The 1,111-nt window shown below is 34.7% G+C and overlaps 1 protein-coding gene across 1 annotated transcript in view; it reads left to right on the top strand.

The window, feature by feature from the left end:
• The first annotated feature begins 783 nt into the window (after positions 1–783).
• The window catches only part of ptgfr (prostaglandin F receptor (FP)), a 6,617-nt gene continuing 6,289 nt past the window's right edge, over positions 784–1,111 (top strand). The window contains exon 1 of the mRNA XM_052610590.1: positions 784–876. The gene's annotated coding sequence lies outside the window, so the exon portion shown is untranslated. The remainder of the gene's footprint in view (positions 877–1,111) is intronic.

Genomic DNA, 1,111 nt, shown 5'->3' with positions numbered 1-1,111 from the left:
TTCATGTAAATCCCTTGTATGATGTAAACTTTATATCCTGCTGTGCACTTGTTACAAAAAACATCTAAAACATAATCCATCTAGCTTATGTTTTACTTTTATTTTAAAATGATGAGGTGATTTTGCTTTCCAGGTATACCTGCAAGTGAATGCGTGCACATTGGAAGTCGTTTAAAAAAAAATAGTGCGTTTCGATGTTTTCCTCAAATATGTTGTTTCAAAAATTATCACCTTGTGTTTTTATGAAAACAGCATAGGTCGAAATAAACCATAGACCTTTTCCATTTGTATAAAGAAAGAAAGAAAGAAAGAAATACACTGTCACAATTAAATGCTTTCCACAATATTAAAATTGAATAAACCTTTATGCAATTTATATGCAATTTATTAACATTTAAACATTATTTTATGATAGGGTTAATACAAATCGTACAAAATAAATGAATAAATAGGAATGAAAAATGAATAATACGCTCGTTTTATAGGAAATATCCCCTGCGTAATGGCACAATTTGGCACGCGCAGCAGGTGTTCAGCTCTTAATGGCCCTGGTGGAAAATAACATGTTGTAAAATCTGTTATAGTGATGGAGTCCATAATCAGACCACATGATTTATTACATTACAGTGGTAAATCAAAACACGTAGGACTGCTATATTGGAGACATTCTGAACAAACCACGTCTCGCACTCAGCAGACTGATGCGCGATGGGGAATTCGCATTTACTGTGGTGAATTCAGAGCGCGCGCAACACAGCCTGCTCTATCACTCTGTACAGCTCCGTCGGTGTCCGTGCATTTTCACAAAAGCCGTTATTTTCGCCGGGTGAGCAAATGAACCTGGACCGCTGAGACTCCCTCCGTTCGTAAATTACGGTGAGTAAAACTAAAATATTTTTTTTTTGGAAAGAAGAGATTCACCAACATGAATAATTATTTATGTAGCTAATGAATGGATACGATTTAAGAAGTTGTGATTTCAAATTATGGAAATTATTTTCAATAGAAATTTGAACTCACGCCCTGTTTATAATATAGGAAATGAAGATTCAGCAAGACTGAAACACAGATTACTTCACTTTTTGGAAAGCTGTGGAGTAACACTTGGTTT

This window comes from Carassius gibelio, chromosome A11, assembly GCF_023724105.1.
Source record: "Carassius gibelio isolate Cgi1373 ecotype wild population from Czech Republic chromosome A11, carGib1.2-hapl.c, whole genome shotgun sequence".
In the NCBI taxonomy this organism is placed as follows: domain Eukaryota; kingdom Metazoa; phylum Chordata; class Actinopteri; order Cypriniformes; family Cyprinidae; genus Carassius; species Carassius gibelio.
This window is presented reverse-complemented; position numbering and strand designations above follow the sequence as displayed.